The sequence below is a fragment of the Macrotis lagotis genome, chromosome 1 (assembly GCF_037893015.1).
Source record: "Macrotis lagotis isolate mMagLag1 chromosome 1, bilby.v1.9.chrom.fasta, whole genome shotgun sequence".
NCBI lineage: Eukaryota > Metazoa > Chordata > Mammalia > Peramelemorphia > Peramelidae > Macrotis > Macrotis lagotis.
Genome location: NC_133658.1, coordinates 834,597,721 through 834,617,779, shown reverse-complemented (window position 1 = coordinate 834,617,779; position 20,059 = coordinate 834,597,721). Strand labels below are relative to the sequence as shown.

The following is a 20,059-nucleotide window of genomic DNA, read 5'->3' as shown; positions in this document are numbered from 1 at the left end:
CACCATATTTTATCTTCGAATTCAGCTTTCTCCTGTGCTTCAACTATAAAAGCTCCCTCTATCTGCTCTATTAACTGAGATGGTTCATATGAATATTATCAGTATCATTTTTCTATACATGCAGTTCATCCTCATTAAGTCTCTCATATTTCCCCCCTCTCCTCCAATCTCTATGCTTCACCTGAGTCCTGTATCTGAAGATCAAACCTTCTGTTCAGCTCTGGCCATTCCAAAAGGAACCTTTGAAAGTCCCCTGGTTCATTGAAAGTCCATCTTTTTCCCTGGAAGAGGACATTCATCCTTGCTGGGTAGTTTATTCTTGGCTGCATTCTAAGCTCTTTTGCCTTCCGGTATATTACATTCCAAGCCCTATGAGCTTCCAATGTAGTTGCTGCTAAATCCTATGTGATCCTGACTGCAGCTCCACGATATTTGAACTGTGTCCTTCTGGCTGCTTGTAATATTTTCTCTTTGACTTGGGAGTTCTGGAACTTGGCTATAATATTCCTAGGGGTTGGTTTTTTGGGATCTCTTTCTCGGGGGGGATTGGTGGATTCTCTCCATTTCTATTTTGCCCTCTGCTTCTAGGATAGTGGGGCAATTTTCCTGTAGTAATTCTTTGAAAATGATATCAAGGCTCTTTTCCTGATCATGACTTTCAGGTATTCCAATAATTTTCAAGTTATCTTTCCTAAGTCTGTTTTCCATATCAGTTGTTTTTTTCAATGAGATATTTCACATTTTCTTCTAATTTTTCATTTTTTTGGTTTTGAAGTATTGATTCCTGGTTTCTGGTAAATTCATCAATCTCCCTGAATTCTATTCTTTGTCTGAAGGATTTGTTCTCCTCAGAGAGTTTTCTTATCTCTTTTTCCATCTGGCCAATTTTGCTTTTTAAAGCATTCTTCTCCTCAATAACTTTTTGATCTGTTTTATCCATTTGACCTAAGCTGTTGTTTAGTATGCTATTTTCTTCAGCATTTTTTTTGATTTCCTTGACTAAGCTGCTGACTTCATTTTCATGTTTTTCCTGCATCTCTCGCCTTTCTTTTCTCAGTTTTTCTTCTTACTCCCTCATTTATTTTCAAAGTCTTTTTTGAGCTCTATCATAGCCTGAGCCCAATTTCTGTTTTTCTTGGAGTCTTTAGATGCAGGAGCTTGTGCTTCCTCATCTTCAGACTGAGTATTTTGATCCTTCTTGGGCTCATTTGCAAAATATTTCTCAATGGTCTTCCTCTTGTTTCTTTGCTTGTTCATTTTCCCAGCCTAAGCCTGTTTTTTGGGATGCTTCCTGAGCTTTTGGGACACTCCCACAAGGGTCTCAGTGTGTGAGGTTCTGTCCTCCCTCCTGGTCTGTGAATGACCATAAGCACCCCCCTCTGCCACGGGGCTGAGGTGGGGGGGGCCCTGCTGTTCTATGGGGGGGGCCTAGACTGTGATCAAGATCTGAATGTGGTCAGAGCCCCAGAGTCCTGTTCCTGGGGCAGAGGACAGAGCTCAGCAGTCTCTCTCTCTTCACTCCCCTCCCTCAGCTCAATGGGGTCATGCCCTGGGGGCTCCTGCTTACCCACTCCCCCTGCTTCTGTTTCCTGGATTTGGGCTGCCAAAAGACCAAGCTGCTTGCTGTGTGCCCTGAGGGCTGGGCTCCACATGCTCCCTCTGGCAGAGGTCCTCTGCTGTTCCCCCACTTTGTGCAGGTGCTCCCCGGGGTGAAGCTCAGGAGACTCCCCCACTGCTGTGAGCCGCAGCTCCCAGCACCCTGGGGCTGCCTCGGGGAGGCTGAAGTTCTTTGGCTCTGGCGGGCCACCCCTCTGGCTGGCTGCCCCTCTGACCCCGGGGAGCAGAGCCTTTCTGCTCTTTTCCAGGTTACCTTAAGTAGGAGAACTGCCTCACTGGGTCCCTTTGTGGGTTCTGTCTCTCGAAAGTTTAATTAGAGTCCTTAGTTTATGAGTTTTTATCAGAGAGCTCCTAAGACTCGATCTCTTCATGTCACCATCTTGGCTCCGCCCCTTGAATAAATAATTTTAACCAATGTTTTCTAGCTGTGGTTGGACTTTCCCTCATCTGTCTCCCTTCTCTGCTCATTGAATCAACCTGGTCCCAGGTGCTAGCCACTAGCCTTGCTCTCTGTCACTGCCTCATTTTCTCTAGTTCCTCTGGCCTGATTATGGCAAACTCCTTCCCATGCTCCTGCTCCTGGTGAACTGAGATTCTAAGACTGAGAACCTGAAACTAAAGGGGGATATCTGGAACTTTCTCTAAGAATCATATCCTGAAGGCAGCAGGAACCTCCTTAGAACCCAGGTAGGGACTCCAGGTCCCCCTCATTTCTAACCTATTGCCAGAGTCTGTGTCTCTTCGTGAAGTTTCACCCTCTTCCAGGAAACTTTTTATATTTTAAGTGAAATTTTATTTTATTTTTCCAATTACATGCTATGGTTGTTTTTCAACATTCATTCATTTGCAAATTTATGAGTTACATATTTTTTAACTACCTTTCCTTCCCTCCATCCTTCTCATGGTAGTGAACTTGTTATGAGGCAAAAATTGTACATATACATTTGCATTTAACATATTTAAATATTAGTTATTTTGTATATGAGGAAATAGAACTAAGGGGAAAGAAAGAAAACCATGAGATAAGAAGGAAAAATATGAGAAGTTTGGAAAAAAGTGAACATAATATACATTCAGATTCTGTTTTTATTCTGGATGTGGATTGCATTGTCCATATCAGGTCTCTCAGGGTTGTCCTAACTCTCTGAACTGTTGAGAGAAGCTGCTTCCATCAAGGCTGATCATCTCATAATGTTGTTGTTAATGTGTACATTGTTCTCTTGGTTCTGCTTCCTTCATTCACCATCAATTCATATAATTCTTTCCATAGTTTTCCAAAGCTGGAGGTTTTTTATTTGAGCAGTTGAAGTGGGCCTTTTCAATTCAATTTGATGGCAGCAAGGTAGAACAATGAATGGAACCCTGGGCCTAGAATCAGGAAAAGTCACTTAATTGAGTTCAAATATGACCTCAGACACTTGCTAGCTCTGTGACCCTGGGCAAGTCACATAACCCTGTGTGTCACAGGTTCTCAAAATTAATTGGAGAAGGAAATGGCAAAGCATTCCAGTATATTTCCAAAGAATATTCCAGGGGCAGCTAAGTGGTACAGGACACAAGAGGACTTGAGTTCAAATCTAGCATCAGACAACTAATCACCTAGCTGTGTGACCTTGGGCAAGTCACTCAACCCCATTGCCTTGCAAAAAAAGAAAATTCCAAAGGCTGTCAGACATGACTGAAAACAACTAGCAATAATTCAAATTAAAATTATTTCAGAGGGGATGACTAGGTGGCGCAGTAGATAAAGCATGGGCCCTGGAGTCATGAGTACCTGGGTTCAAATCTGGTCTCAGACACTTAATAATTACTTAGTTGTGTGGCCTTGGGCAAGCCACTAAACCCCATTTGCCTTGCAAAAACCTAAAAAAAATTATTTCAGAAAACAACTTATTTCTATTTTTTAAAAAAGCATATCTTTAACATTATATGTTTTTATCATTGAATTTATTTTCTCTCTAACTTGGTTCAGATGGATCCTTTTCCACTTTTATTTTCAAACATCCTTACTGTGTGACACTGGTCTAGTCACCTACCTTTCAGTGCTTGCTAAATAAAATTAGCACAGAGGAGGCCTATAACAGTATTGCTAACAGAGGTTCCTCCTCCAGAATTGTCAAGACCAGTGAAATTCAAAATTGCTCACACCAGAGAAATCTCAAGTCCATTCTCTTATCCTTTAGATAATCATCTTAATTACTTTTACAATGTTCTGTTATTTAAAAAGTAATTTATCTTAGATGGTTTTATTTTTTCATCTAAAAAAGATATTACATTTCCTTTATCAAGTTATTACTAACCCTTAAAAGAAAATTGATTGTGTTTCATTGTCAGCACATAAATTGCAGTGGGTTTTTTTTTACTCTATAAAAAGGAGAGAAAAGAAACAGGGATCCACTTACATCTCCTGGTGAACTTCAGCTCCCCTATAGATCACCATTTTGAGAATCTTCTAAGCTTTATTGCTACAGGAAGGCAAAGGGGGGTCCAATATAATTAGGAAGCTGAGCCATTTCTGTCTTGTTTCAGGTCTTCTTGGGCTTCTTGCAAACAGGGAAAGGGAAGATCTCTTTCCCCATCCCATCCCCAACATAAAAAGTTGGGTTTTGGGATGATAAGACAAGCCAGAGAGAATCTAGAATCTCTGGTCCCTTCTACATTTCCATTTCCTCCTTGAGCATGTCATTGGCCAACAATCTGGAGAAGTGACCATTTCTCTCCTCTGTTCCATCCTGGAGACTGGAGACTTCCTGAATTCTGTTTCAGTTTAAGAGTTGCTCGGAGGGAGATTTCAGCAGGAGCATGCAGGTCTTCAGAGAGGATAATCAACTCTGAAGTAAAAGATTCTAGAGGGCTATGCCAGGCCAACCAGGAAAGCTGGACCGATCTATAAAGCCCACTCAGTACAGTTCATCTGAAATACCTTTTCAGAGATCCCACATACAAAGTGGGATCCAACGTACAAAGTCAGTTAATTAGCATTTACTAAGTTGATGCTGAGGTTGACTCATGCATTGCCAAAGTAGGTTCAGTGTTTGGGAGGCTGCAAAGAAAAGAGTGGAGCAAAAAAGGTATTAGTTTGCCTACAAAGAGTTGTTGAAGGGGCAGCTAGTTGGTGCTGTGGATAGAACACCATCCCTGGAGACAAGAGGACCTGAGCTCACATGTGACCTTAGACACTTAATAATTCCCTATGTGACCTTGAGCAATTCACTTAACCCTATTACCTTACAAAAAAAAAAGAAAAAAAGGAAAAAGAAAGAGCTATTGTGATGACCAGGTTGTTGTATGCCTATGAAACAACCATTCTACCAGTGTCCTGCCAGGAAACTTTATCACTTCTGTTTGAATTATCTTAGGAAGATACTGAAGATGACCTGACAGGATAAGGTATTTAACACTGAGATCCAATTTTGAACTGATCTTTCAAGCATTCAAATTCTACTGCAGAGGGTGAAACTGTGTTGAACTGACCATTATTTAAATATTAGAAGTAGGTTTGCTTAAAAGATTGTTTTATGGAGAATACATCAAGGTAAGTGCTCCCGAGTAGGTCAGAAGAAGTGATACAAGGGTATTCTCAAGGTATCTTTGAAGAACTTTGAAATCAATTGTCAGATATCGGAGACCCTTAGGACCATCCAGCATAGTATGTCTACATTAAAGAAGGTGCTGTCCTCTACAAATAGAGCCGAATTTCAATTACTCAAAAGAAATTTGAAAAAACATAAATGTAGAGACATCTCCACTGAAGATGTTCATATGGACTATTTGTGCCTGACTTGTGGTAGAGCCTTGTGAGCTCATCTTGGTCTATTTAATCACAGTGAAACACATAGTACTTTGATTGCAACACAGTAACATCATTTTGGACCCCTTTTAGAGCTAAGGACAACAATCGGTCAAATAATGATTTTTTTGCTTGGCATTGTGCTAAGTCCTGGGAAAACAAAGCATTGTAAATATGAAAATAAATCTACTGTATTGAAGAACTAAACTTTTTAATTAATGCATCTTGCAAGACACGGGTGCCCTCTAGTGTAAAGCATACCAAAGTACAGCAATGTTCAGTATTACTTAGTTTTGGAAGACTTTCTGTCCCTCCCTCTTGAATTCTCATAGGCTCCCATCATCAAAGTTACAATCTAAGAGATCTCCCATCCCAGGACATGTCTCTAATATCCCCCCCCCCCATCATACAAGGCATATTATGTTAATAAGCCCTAATAATCACAGGGGGCTTGCAGTTTACCTTGCATGAATCTTATTGTGCAAACTCAGTGGTGTTAGGTCAGAAGACAACCTAGGCTAGTTGGGGTCCTATTCATTATAATCTTGGCCCGGGCATCTTTGGGTGAGATTATAATATTTTTCTTACACAGTCTCTGCCCTATAGAGACCAAAAACAACCTAACATTCCTCAAAGAAAGAAAGAACAACAAAAAATATTCCATGAGCAAACAGTATATATATATAAAACAACAAAAAATATTCCATGAGCAAACAGTATATATATATATATATATATATATATATATATATATATATATATATACAAAATAATTGGGAGAGAAATCACTAAAATTGAAGGGGTCTGAAAAAAGGTCTTTTGCAATAGGTGGGACTTTAGATATGATCTCAAAGAAGTCAGGGATACCAGGAAAAAAGTAGGGAGAAAGTTCCAAACTTGGGAACAGTGGAATATGCTAGATGGAGGGTTTTGCTGAAAGAAAAGCAAGCAAGGATGTCACTGCCATCCCACAATATCCCAACCCATAATCTGCTAGTGGAATTTTATGTTTTCAAGCAACTCTGTCAGGATTAAATCTAATTTATATGCAAGTCAGAAGACAGCAGCCATTATATTTTTATCAATTTTACTTACCTCAAAATCTTGTGGTGACAAATGATGACATCAATGAGTTTTACATTTAATAAAGAATTAGGGGCGGCTAGGTGACACAGTGGAGTCAGGAGTACCTGGGTTCAAATATTACCTAGCTGTGTGGCCTTGGGCAAGCCACTTAACCCCATTGCCTTCCAAAAACAAAAGAATGAAATTATACATGATGTTAATTTCCAGCGTTTGTCCTTAACAAGGGGCAAACATTAGCCCCTAGAGTTTGGTCTGAACAAAGAACAACAGATCATACAGATTTATTAAAATTTCTCTAAGCTTGCTGATTACATATATATGCAAGGAGGATTGACTAGTAAATTGGACTCCAAAATAGTTTTGGAGAGGGATTCTTTTCCACTATCAGAAGGCAGGGTCTGTCTTTTCCATCAAGTTAGAGACCATCAACATAAGAGGGAGTAGGGGAGCTTCATATCAGACATTTCATAAAAAGGAGTGCCTCATCAGGTATACTAAAGAGCTATACAAAGAATGTGAACCTTGCCCTTCCAGGTTGTTTGTGCCAATTAGGCTATATCCATACAACCGAGTGATAAAGGAACAGGTAAGTAACCGCAACCCAAGCCACAGGGTTGTCTTCTCACTGGAGTGAAGTAACAGTGGGATTCAGCATCCTCCTGGGGATCAAGCAACATTTAAGATGCTTACCTCCTGGATTTGTGATGACCTCTGGTAGAGCCACAGCAGTCTGCCAGGAAATCATCAAAGTCCACCTAGGAATTCTCTGTTTTCTACTCTGCAAACCTGGAAACATAGTTCATGTGTATGAAACTTGAGTTTCCTGGGGCAATTAAAACTTGAGGCTGGTTTCAATCATTTCAAGGAAAACTAACCTGACTGAAATGGGTTAGTTATTACTTCTCACATGGATATGTTGGGGTGAAAGATTTATTCAGAAATCTTGGTGGTGGAATTCAGTTCCTTGAGAAAGTCATCTTCAGGAGGTATCTCACTTCCTCCCTTTTCATTCCCCTATGAACTCTCTGAAAACTTGCAAATACAGCTGTTCCCTCCAAAGTTGCCTATAACTGACTGATTACCAAATCTAATGCTCCTTTACTCACTCTTTATCCTTAGTGACCTCTGAGCTGCCTCTGGCAGCTGTTGTTCAACCTTTCCTCCTTGACTCTCCCTGCTTTCTAGGTGTTAGGGAAATTTCTCTCTCCTAGTTCTATTTCTCACACTCCTTTCCTGGATTTTTATCGAGGTCTCACTCATTAATTAAAGTGTCCCCCCTCAAGACTTTCTTCTAAGTACACTTCTTGTTGGAGTTTAGTTTTGAGTCGAGTAGAGTCAAGAATTAACAACTAAATTATCAAAGTGCCTTTTACACATCTTCAACTGGGTGTCCTATAAACATCTTAAACTCAGCACATCCAAAAAGAATTCATTATCATCACACACCCCTCCCCAAAGTTCCCCTTTTACTAACTTTTCTATACTAAGCCTCCAGGTTTCTACCTGAGGTGTCATCCTTAACCCCCCACTAGCCCTTGTGAACACTGTGAGAACCTCAGAAATATAGGTTTAAAACAATATAACAGAAAAATATAAATTTGATATGAAATTTTATTCTCTGGGATTTATCAAACAAAATCTATAGTAATGGAGACATGATGTCACAAAGAAATTGGGAAAATGAGTGATTTCTTATACTGACGTGGAAGAAATTGATGAGTCATCATAAAAATGAGAACTCTTGAAAGTGGAAAAAACTCCCACTGGCCCTGGAGGTAGAAAGCTCAGGATTTTTATTTCACAAGTCTGAAAACTTCACAGATTAAAGTTTTGGGTTTTTTTTTTTCCCTGAAGAAACATTAAGCAGCATATAAGAAGCTTGAGGTTAGACTGATTAACAAAGTTCTAAGCAAGAATACCTAAGGGAAAGGGAGAAAGGAAAAACAGCCATAAGAGCTGGCTGGCTTAGACTCCAGTGAGTTAGGCCACTTGGAGCTGAGGCCATAGTTCTTCAATGGCCATCTTAGTGGTCATCCTAGAGAGGAAAGAAAGAAAAAGCAGTCTCTCTTCCAGGAGATCTTACTTAAAAGTATTTCGGTAGGTAGTAGGTTAAACAAGGGTAGTGCCTGAGAGTGGTTTAGCATCTGGCTCCAGGTATTCTCCAATACCTTTGCCACATGGGTGGCCCTCCAAGGTGTGGCTAAGACAGTACTCATTGCACATAGGTGGCATTCTACCATTCTACGTATTAGTCTTTCCTGTTTCAAAGGGCATGGTCTTTGAATCCAAAATAAGTCATTTTTTTTAAGTTTTTGCAAGGCAAACGGGGTTAAGTGGCTTGCCCAAGGCCACACAGCTAGGTAATTATTAAGTGTCTGAGATCAGATTTGAACCCAGGTACTCCTGACTCCAGGGCCGGTGCTTCATCCACTGCACCACCTAGCCGCCCCTAATAAGTCATTTCTTTAGTCCTGTATTAATATATTTGAGAAATGGGAAAAATCAACTGATCTACTACAATGATCATCTTTCTATCTCTTCCTGAATTCTTTTCTTTTCTCTTCCTGGATGATAATCTCCTTACATCCTGAGCATTGTTCTCCTAGATTTGTGATTAACATGGGGAGCTTAATCTCTAACTAGGGCCACAAGGTGATCTGATACAAGTCGGGTATTCTCTAAAGGAAATTGATATTCTATCACAATATATTTAGGAGAAATTATTGATTTCACAATATTCCACATTTTGATCATAGCTGATGTCATTATGTTCACTATAGATCAACTAAAGAGATGTAGACCTAGTATAACTAGAAGAATGGGCTGGTAACAAACATAAGGCCAATCTAAGAAGGTTGGAGGGGTATAAGGATGGATGACACATTTATAGAATCAAAATAAAAAGGAAACAGAACACTTTGAATTCATAACCCATACAAATAATGCAAAAGGAAAGAGAACAAAAGAGAAATAATAGTAAATTTCTGATTCATTTCTTCTAGAAACATCTGAAAGTAGTCCAATTCTTCTAGCAACATCTGATGTCTTTTTTGATTTTCTGGACTCTGCAAAAGAATAGGCTTCTCCAAATACATTCAGCTTGGGGCGGCTAGGTGGCGCAGTGGATAGAGCACCGGCCCTGGAGTCAGGAGTACCTGAGTTCAAATCTGGCCTCAGACACTTAATAATTACTTAGCTGTGTGGCCTTGGGTAAGCCACTTAACCCCATTGCCTTGCAAAAATCTAAACAAACAAACAAACAAACCAAATACATTCAGTTTACTTGTAGATCTCTTCTTTAGTACTAGAAAATAAAACTCTGGAACTTCTTAGATCCTGATAATTTATATTCAGTTACAAACAGAATTCAGCCTAGTTTTGTTTTTGACATAATCTTATTCCTTTTAAATCATTTATAACTCCATTTGGAGGATACTATTTCCACTTAAACTTTTATCTCTAAAATATTTTAAATTAGACTACAGTCACATGACTGACAACAGATGCCAAATTATATAATAACCTAGCTGGCTATTTGAATGTAGCATAAATACAGGTCTAATGACTTAATTTTACTATTAATCGCCTTACTTGTTTATGGCAATTTACTATAAAGATCACAGACATCAGCAAAAGAAAGTTCCTTTATTTATTTGGATGTCCATTCCAGGAAGAGGGCTCATAGGTAGTCAAATGTTATAAGTCAGACCTCAGAATCTGCCAGGTGAGACATTTTCCAAATGTCATCTTTGGGAAAAATAGTCAGAAATTGTCCAACCTCAGATTGCATAGAAAAGCCACCATTTCAACTCTCCTTCCAATGTGCCTGTCACCTTCAGTGTTCAACTCCCATTAGGTTTTACTGGCTTCTATAGACTGTGGCCTACTCATGTTTCTTTGACAGCTGAATTTCAGACTCAAGATAAAAGGCCAATTTTCAGTCCCATGAAATTTTTAATAACAATTTCCTAATATTCAGACATAGATTTAAATATAAACTTTACATTCTAAAAAATCAGACAATACCAAATATTGAATTTAATCTTACAGTGGTAACAATAAGAAAAATATCACAAAAAAATCAGAAAATTTTATTCTTGTTACACAAATGATTTTACAACAAAAGATTTGGAATGTAAAAATACAATAATCTCATGCTACATATTTCACAAAACAATTTTCTTTATTAATATACTCGTTTATTATGTATGTTCAAATAAACATTAGCAATAAACTATTGTTTCCACAATCCTTTTTTTAAATAACATTTTAACTGATTCTTTAAAAGTTTGCATATATTTCTACAGATGTTCTGAATTTAATTGTAACAAACAACATACCCAATGGTATCATTTAGATATCATTGCAGAAATGTAAAAAGAAAATAAAAAATAAAAAAACTTTTTTTAAGTATAGAAATCCTAACTTATATGTTAACTGGTTGGAATATGTTTGATTATTACAGAATTACTAATACCATACTTAAAATATAAAATATAAAACTTCTGTTACAAAATCATTCCAAAAAATCATATTAAATCTTATACCAGATAATATACCAATCAATTTCCCTTTTTTAGTCAAATGGCCACATGGAGACCAAAAGAAAAAGGGGCTAATTGAAACTTTATATTTCCTCAGAGGGCAGGAAAGGAAGCTCTTTAAAATATATTAATATTAAAAAAAAGACATTTTTCAGGAGCTTAATCTTATACATCTTAATTTCAAAATGCCAATATAACTCTTACTTATGCCAAGGAATTGCAAAAACTTTTCTACTTGCAAATATTATAGTAAGTGCTTTTAATATTAACCCTATACCTAATTATTTCACAAATAGTACAGTTAAAAAAACAGAAACTTTTCTATGACAACCATAATCAATATCATCTTATTATTGCAATAAATTAACTTACAAATTTGAAATTTTAGCAGACCACATAAAAATCACATAGCAAAACTTTTACAGGACAGTCTTGTTCTGAGTTATTATTATCATTATTTTTAAATCAACAATAAATATTTCTAAGGTTAAAAAACACAATAATTTTGAACTTGTAAAGTAATAGACATATCTTATCCAATCTTCAAAAATAAATAAATAAATAGACTCCATGAAAAGACCTGTTTGCTTAAGCTAGATGGAACACAGGCAAAAACAAAGTTCACTCACTACATTACTCTTTATCTTAACTTAATCACTAGCAATAATCCTAAATTAAATCCTTAAATGAACCAATATTTCTTAACAGTACAACATTTAGGAAAGTCATAATATACCATGATTACAATTATGTACCTTAAAACTTAAAATATTTTCAACTTAATAATATATACATTATATATATATATGTGTGTGTGTGTGTGTGTGTGTGTGTGTGTATGTTTAGTAACACACAGAAAATCATAGCTGTAATACATTTCTTAATTTAGGTAGTCTTGTTCCTTTTCCTTTCAGAACTAAATTTTAGATTAAATCAAACCAAATCCAGATGTATAGTACTCAACCCCTGATAAACATATTCCTCTCATTTTTTTCCTACAAAAACAAAACCAAAAAAAAAAATCAAACTTTTCTTTCTGTAGTTTCTAACTGAAAAACAATTGATATCAGGATAAGATTTTCAGCTTTTATTCTGAAACCTAACACTTGAGTATTTCATAAGAACTCATCAAACTAACACTGTTTCATGATTCTAGGATTCAGTCCTGAACCATTTCAAATCTGGGTTCCATACTCCCAGAAAGGTTTCATTACTGATGTTTTTATATAGTTCCAATACAAATAGAGAAAATTCTTAATAGAAAAAAGATTGTGCATTAGTTCATGTGTTATGAGATTTTTAGGGGGCTTTGGCCTAGCCTTCCAAATTCCAAGAAAAACCCATTGACCTCTTCCCAGTTCTCTGGACCAGAGAAGAGGTGAGAAGAGCTGCTGGGGAAGCAAAACACAGAGATCTTTTATTTAAATTATTATTATTGTTGTTGTTGTTGTTGTTGTTGTTATTCAGGCTTTTTAAGACTGATCAGATTGCCTAGCTGTGTGACCCTTGGGTAAGTCACTTAACCCCACTGCCTTGCAAAAAACCAAAGAGAGAGAGAGAGAGAGAGAGAGAGAGAGAGAGAGAGAGAAAGGGGAAGAAATTAGAGAACAAAGAGAAGAGGAAATACTACTGGGATAAAGATGAGGGGGAAATAGAAAGAGGAGAGAACAAGGGATACTAACAAGGAAGAGAAGAAAAAGATGAGAGTGAGGGAGATTGTAAGGACCAGGAAGAGAAGAAGAAAAATGAGAGGGAGAAGGAGAAGGAAAAGGAGAAGGAAGAATGAGTGAGAAGTGAGGATAACTTTCAGCAGAAGGAGGAGGAAAAAGAGGCAGAGGTTTCCCTAGGACTAGGAAGGAAGGATAGAAGGGAGCAGATAACAATGGGATTTTATTAGGATTAAGATTGACCCAAGTTTGCAGATGGGATAGATCCCCTAAAATCAGAGTCTTTAGGAGATAAAGAGGGCAATGAGTGGGGGAGGTATCAGAAGTTGAAAAAGGAAGACAAGCTGAAAGAGTAAGTTTGGAAGACTTTGATAGCTACGTAAGTGGAGGGGTTGAGGAGGAAAAAGAAACAGGTGGAATTAATACCTTTTAATGAGTCATAAGTGAAGAAATTTCAACTTTGTGCTCTCTTTATAGCATCTCACTAAACCAGTGATGGAAACATTCATATTCCTTATCAAAAGTCTTATTAGTTTTTAAAATTAATTTTGTTTTAAGAGTTCAATTTAGCTCCTTCTAGAGCAACATAATATAGGATCATCGCTTGTTAGTTTACACCAATGCTGACAAAATGCATAGTCATTAGAGTCATAATGCTTAGTCATATAGAAAGCAGGAGTCCTTTCCACTGGATGTCTAATCCTAAATTTAAATTGTCCCATGATCAGATACAACAAGCAATTAAGCTGCAATAACTACACATAAAACCAAACACCAACAGACACAATAAGATATTAAGCCAAAAACATATACTATAACACTGGGTATATGACATAGGTGCCAGACAAAATTCCTCTCACTTTACCAAAAAAAAGTGTCAGAGGTTTGACCATCACCAAAGAAAGATTACACTTGGATATAGAAAAAGACTTCAGTGCCCACCCAACCACTAAAAACCAAAGCAATTCTCACTAACCTGTGAGAATTCCCTAAACCAAAAAGTAACCTTCCAGAGAAACTTCAACTTGAAAAACAACAGTTCAGACTAGAGCAGTTAGGTTTGAAAAGTAAAGAAATCTCACTTTCAGATAAGACCACTGGGTGAGGCTCAAAAACTATCCTGGTTTTCTAGGAATCCCTTCTTGTAGTGTTGCCAGGAGGAAAAGTCTGTTTTCTTTTCAAAACATTGTCTGAACAATAACACAAAAATGAATTCTAAAATTATATTAATTAAAATTAATAATTAAAATTATATTAATTATCAACATAGAGCTAAAGCAATATAACAGAAAAAAATAATTTGAAAACCATGAAGTTTTATTCTCTGGGATTTACCAAATAAAACCTATAGGTACTGGAGACCATCCCATGATGGTTTTCCAAGAAACTGGAACAGTGAGAGAGTTCTTATACCATTTGGAAATGCAAAAAGTCATTAACCTCCTTAGTGACATGAACATAGGAAATGACACAATATTTCTATCTGAAATGGATGTACAAGGATTGTCATCATTGTATCTCTTCCTTATGTGGGATAAAAATCTACTTTAAAAATTTAGAGACTCCTCTGAGCAAAAAGAAAGTTTATTTGGGCTTTTCTAGAGAAAAGTGAACACTCCAAGTCTCACAAAGGTAATGATGATCAAGTAGCTGCCCTGAATTGACAGTGAAGCAAAATGATATATCCTAACATGATCCCCTCCTCCTCCCTATCATTACTTTCTGCCGATTCAGTGGTTAGTCTTCAGAGTTGCATTCTACTTGTGAAAATCTATCCTAGCAATAAAGAAAAAAATGAAAGGTTTTCATAAATTATTACCTCACCATCCAAATGGTGAGAAAAACCTTCAGGATTATAACTATCTTATTGAACTAACAGTCTATTTATCATCAAACAAGAGGAGTCTTCTGAGCTTCATTGGAATGCAAGGTTTTTCTCATGGGAATGGTCTACTGTTCTCCCAGTTAAGACAGTATTATCAGGGCGGCTAGGTGGCACAGTGGATAAAGCACTGGCCCTGGAGTCAGGAGTACCTGGGTTCAAATCCGGTCTCAGACACTTAATAATTACCTAGCCTGTGGCCTTGGGCAAGCCACTTAACCCCATTTGCCTTGCAAAAAAAGATAGTATTATCATCAAATAGGTGACTAACTAAAAATGCAAGGTGTCTTTGGAAATAGTCCACTATTTCCCTCCTAACAGAATTGGGAGGGTGCCTGGCTTGGAATGTAAGGTCTCTCTCTCTCCCTCTTCCTTACAAGAATAGTCTAAGAGTAATAGTCTGTCTTTGTTTTGATGATTTTTAACCCTGAGAGGACTTCACTAGGAATATTAACTCTTAAGAGGGAATATCCCACTCATCCTGAATTCTTCTCTTGTCTCTTCCTTGGAGGATGGTCTCCTTACATCCTGTCTATTGTTCTCTTAGATTGTAATCAACATGGGAGGTTCATTTCTTTTTTTTTATATTTTTGCAAGGCAAATGGGGTTAAGTGGCTTGCCCAAGACCACACAGCTAGGTAATTATTAAGTGTCTGAGACCGGATTTGAACCCAGGTACTCTATATATAGAAATATGTGCAAACATTTTAAGAATCAGTTTAAAAGGTTGTTGTAAAACAAGATTCTGAAAGCAATGGTTTATTGTTTCTGTTTATTTGAACATGGATAATAAATGAGCATGTTAATAGAGAAAATTGTTTTTATAAAATAGGCAGATTGAGATTATTATATTTTTGCATTTCATATCTTTTGTTCTAAAATCACTTGTGCAACATGGATAAAATTTTGTATTTTTCTTTGTTTTCTTATTGCTACCACTATAAGATTATTATCATTATGTGGCATTGGGTGATTCTTTAGACTATAAAGTTGAGAGCTAAATCTATGTATGATTATAGGATATTGCCATTAAAGACTTCATGAAACTGAAAATTGGTCTTCTATCTTGAGTCTGAAATGCAGGTATCAAAGAAGCATGGGTGGGTCATAGTCTATAAATAGTTAGAAAACCTAATGGGAGTTGAACACTGAAGGAGACAGGCACATTGGAATGAGAGCTGAAATGGTGGCTTTTTAGTGCAATCTGAGGTTGGACACTTTCCGACTTGGTTTCCTAAAGGTGATATTTGGAAAATGTTCCACCTTCCAGATTTTGAAGTCTGACTTAAGGCATTTGACTACCTATGGGCCCTCTTCCTAGAAATGGACATCCAAATAAATAAAGGAATTTTTCTTTGCTTATGTCTGTGATCTTTATGGTAAATTGCTATAATCAAGTTAGGTGATTGATATTAAAATTAAGTCATTTGATCTACATTTGTGCCATGTTCTAATAGCCAGCTAGGTTATATATACTTTGATATCTGTCATCAGCCACTTGTTGCTGTAGTTTATTTTAAAATATTTTAAAGAAGAAAAATTTAAGTGGAAATAGTATCCTACAAATGGGGTATGGATGATTTAAAAGAATAAAATAATGTTAAAAGCAAAACTAGAATGATTCCTATTTTTAATTGAATGTAAATTGTCAGAATCTAAAAAATTCCAGTTTCATTTCCTAGTACTAAAGTACTACAAGTCAACTGAGTGCATTTGGAAAAGCCTGGTCATTGATGACTTCAGAGATCCAAAAAGAATTGCATCAAATATCTCCAAAAGAAATAATTGTCCAGTTTTAGATTATCTCCAAAAGGAATGGATCAGAAATTTATGTTATTATTAATTTTTCCTTTTTCCTTTTGTATTATTTATACAGGTTATACAATCAAAGAAGACTTCCTGCTTTGTCTTTTGATCTCTGTAACACTCCCCTTGACTCTGCAAATGAGTTTTCCAATCCTTATTCCCCCTCTTAGATTGACCTTATGTTTGTTGACTGCCATTTTTCTACCCTAGGTCTGCATCTCTTTAGTTGATCTATTTTTATATTATAATGTCAGCTGTGATCAAAATGGGGGACATTATGAAAGGAATAATAATTTCTCTAAAACACATGGGGAGCAAGGGCACATCGTTGTTTCACTCCACTGGTGACTGGGAAATCTCAAGAGCATCATCCAATATCTAGAACCCAAGCAAGCACACCATCATGGAATTCCAAAAAACTTCACGACTGGGGCAGCTAAGTGGTGCAGTGAATAGAGCACTAGTCCTGGAGTCAGGAGGACCTAAATTCAAATCAGGCCTCAGACACTTACTAATTACCTAGCTGTGTGAACCCAGACAAGTCACTTAGCCCCACTGCCTTGCAAAAACTTAAAAAACAAAAAACAAAAAACAAACCTCATGACTGATTGTATCAAAGGCTTTAGTCAGATCTACAAACATTCTATACAGACCTCTGTTTTGCTGCTGGCAGTTTTCCTGGAGTTGTCAGGCAGCAAACACCATATTGATTATTCTGAAGTCACACTTGCCCTCAGGGAGGTGACCATCTTCCAGATGAAGGATCAACCAACTGAGAAGGATTCTGTCAAGAATCTCACCAGCAAAGACTAAAAGAGAAATACCCCCGTGATTGTCACAGGACAATCTATTCACATTACCTTTATAGAGATGGATGATGGAAGCATCTTTGAATTCTTGGAGGATAACCCCTTCATGCCATATAACCTGGAAAATTGCAGTCAGTTTTTGTATGAACAATGGACCCCCCTCCCTCCTTATAGAATTCAGATGGAATAGACTCAGCACCAGGAGATTTGCTACATTAAGGGAGCCTAATAGCATTCAGAACCTTTTCTTCAGTCAGACATTCAGCTAAAAAGTGATTGGCTTGAAGTTCAAATGGCTTCTGCATCGATTGATCATGGTCTGTTCGGAGTGCTATGGAAGTGTTCAGTCCATCTCTCTCTAGGATCATGTCCCTATCACTAATCAATGTGATTCCATCATCATTGAGCAGTTGAGATGTACCATATGTTTTTGTCCCATAAATAGCCTTCAGAGTGTCATAAAGTCACTTTGGATTATTACTATTCACATAAAACTGAATTTTGTTTTCCTTCTTAGAGAGCCAAGAATTCTGCTTCTCTCTAAACTTCACTTGTACCTTATCTTTGATGGGATTAAATGCTCCCTTCTTAGAAATGGCTGAACTTTCCTGCTGTGTTTTTGAGAGAATACCTTATTAAAAACCTAAATGCTCAGGTGACTAATGGTTAAGGTGGAAGGACACAGTGGGATAAGACAGGATGATCCCTAGAGTCTAGGGGGAAGGGGGTATGAGTGGGGCCCAAGGGGTTGTTACACATATATATTAAAATCTGTTGTTACTGATGTTTGTGGTTTCACATGGCTTAGGTTTCTCCTATGTGTTTCCTTCTCCTACAGAGCAGCCCTTAAACAAAAAATTTAAAAAGAAGAAAGAAAAAGAGGAAGAAAAGGGAGAAAAAAAGACAATCAATAATCAAAAAATTCATATTATATTCCCTGTTCCATATTCCTGGAATTAGAGATCTGAACAAAGGTGCATGCCAATGGGAGGAGAGAGGTTTCATATTTCTTCTCTGAAGTAGATTTTTTTAATTTAAATAATATCTAATTTTGCTTTGTGGCTGTCCTTTGTTCCTATTGTCTGTGGGCTTTATAACAATCATATCCATTGGGACCAAGGGTCTGATTATCTCCATTTTATAGATGAAAGAGCAGCATGGAGATTCTGACTTAATCTGTGAATTTAGTCCCTTAGCTGTTCAGGGAGCAATTCAAGTTTGAACCTGACTCTTCGTGATTCTAATCCCAACACTTCAACAAGCTTCTTAACTGCCTAGATCTATAATTGAAAGGGACAACAGGCCTGGTCCCTTCAATTTGTAGATATGAAAATTAAGGTTCATGAACATGGAGGGTAAAAAGATTTTTCAGGGTCCCATAGAGGAAGGATTTGAATACAGGTCTTCTTGCAGCAAGGAGAAATGCTTAGGGGAGAGGGTCTGCAACAATTGGTGGGGCTTCATTCATGGATGAAGAAATCACAAGGTTCTCTGACTCAGGAGATTAAAAAAAGTTCATAAATTTTAATTCACAAATTACTGCAAAAAGTCATAGAGCTCTTTAGAGAAGCAACAAAGTAAAGAGAATGAGTTTTAGTGAAAGTAGTGAAATTAAGCAAAAAAAAAATAGCTACAAGCTGGACTAGTGAGAATACCAAGAAAAATTAAGAAAGGAAAATGGGGAGTGGAGAAGAAAAATGCAACTGTAAATAAACAGCCAGACTGATTAGTTAAGATCAATTAAGATCAGTAGTTTGGAGAAAGTGAACAGAACTCTTATAGGTAATACAGTTCACATCCTGTGCAAGGAGGGGTTAGGGGAGAGGTTAGGGCAGCACCAGGAGGGACCAAGGAGTGACTTAATGCATGAAATAATGTTGGGTTTCTGCATATTTGGGGGGGGGGCTAAAATTTATGGATTAATCTTAAATTCTTAAATTAAGGTTAAGAATTTATACTATTTTATCTGAGGTGTCAGCTTGACTGGGAGTTAGGGTCTTTGTTAACACAAGGTAGCCTCAAGGAATTTATAATGTGTAGTTAGGAGGATCTGTGGACATTATTTGGAGACACTGTTTTAGATAAGATTACATAGCAGATTATTATAGGGTAGGTTTAACAGTTTCAAGAGATTAACTATTTTTATAATGTCTTTACTAGGTATATTCCTTGCTTATAGGGTTTTGCTTGTAAGGAAAGAACTATTATAATAATACAGAAAAAAGGGATTATAGCATCTGTTTATTAACACAGAAAAAGGGAAAAGATTTCAATATTACTCTCTGCCAGGAGCTCTCCCTTCTTCACTCTGGCACAAAAGACAGTTAATTTCTACCACAATAATTTATAGGACAGGACATAAAGATTCAAGTTTGAAGGGTCTTGAACAGGGTCACAAAGCTCTTACAGAGTCAGACCTCAAACTTTGGACTCCAAGTCCAATGCTTGTACCATTAGGCTGGATACCCTGATTGTCACCAGTCAGCAAAGGGCATCTGGTCCAACTCAGCCCTCAACAGAAATCCCTTTGTCAGCAAATCATCATCCAGCCTCCACTGAGAGACTTCAAGACTGCTCTTCTATTTACAACATTCCGCTTTTCAAGATAAGTCTAAGAAACAGAAAATAGAGTAGGGGAAAAAATATGACTAGTTTGTAAACAAGCTGGTAGAGATGCCACTTTTGAAACCCCTTTATATAACACACAAGTTTAGATGCAGGAGTTGATTTTAAATGACAAAGATCATAATTCAAACTTTTAGCTTTGGCCAGTAGGACCATGTGTTTGTCAGAGTTTTGAGTAAAAAAGGAGAGGACAAAACAATATGTCAAGGGCATCTGAAGGCAATAAACACAAA

General features: G+C 37.1%; 1 long non-coding RNA gene across 1 annotated transcript; it reads right to left on the bottom strand.

The window, feature by feature from the left end:
- Window positions 1–1,327: 1,327 nt before the first annotated feature.
- On the bottom strand, window positions 1,328–18,065 carry LOC141508553 (uncharacterized). Its single transcript, XR_012474459.1, has 4 exons — window positions 17,046–18,065; window positions 7,184–7,279; window positions 4,020–4,660; window positions 1,328–2,985 (listed from the first exon to the last, which is right to left on the bottom strand). It is a non-coding gene; the product is annotated as an uncharacterized LOC141508553 (long non-coding RNA).
- Window positions 18,066–20,059: the final 1,994 nt, after the last annotated feature.